The sequence below is a fragment of the Crocuta crocuta genome, unplaced genomic scaffold, assembly GCF_008692635.1.
Source record: "Crocuta crocuta isolate KB4526 unplaced genomic scaffold, BGI_CrCroc_1.0 scaffold139, whole genome shotgun sequence".
NCBI classification, from domain to species: domain Eukaryota; kingdom Metazoa; phylum Chordata; class Mammalia; order Carnivora; family Hyaenidae; genus Crocuta; species Crocuta crocuta.
In genome coordinates this window covers 11,357,939-11,358,511 of record NW_027533258.1, presented here as the reverse complement: position 1 = coordinate 11,358,511, position 573 = coordinate 11,357,939, and positions in this window count along the sequence as shown.

Sequence of the window (573 nt, the reverse complement as noted above, 5' to 3'; positions counted from 1 at the left end):
GGGGGGGCTGCGGAGCGGCCATGGGGGCTGCCCCCGGGCAGCAGGCGCAGGGAGCCGTGGGGAGAGCTGGAGGAAGGGCAGGTCTTTCGGAGACCAGGTACCGTGTCGCACACGGGCAGCCCGAGGCTCAGAGAGGGCGGGGCGGGGCCGGGGTCACACAGCAGGGCAGCCCCGGGTCGGAGAGGCCTAAGCGCGCGGCAGGGCTCGAGGGGCGCCGCACGCAGCTCTCCCGTGNTGCTGGAGTCCCGCTCCCGCGGGCTCCGCGTCGCTCTCAGACTCACTGGAAGGAGGGGAAGCCGGCAGCACAGGCCCTGCGGCCGGGGGCACCTTGTGCGGGGCCCTGCCTGCCCTCCGGGAGGTGACAGCCTGTGCGACCCGGAGCACCTGGCAGGGAGCACGGGGCTCCGGGCCCGTCGGGTCGGGGGCAGTGACCTTGCAGACGGAGGCGCCCTGCGGTGACCCCCACGGGGCCTGAGCCCGGCGGCCTCTGCAGGGCCTCGAAGCCTGCTTCGGGCTCACGGAGAAGCCGGGCGGGTGTGACGCTGTCAGAGCGGGCTCGCCTCCTTCTTAGGG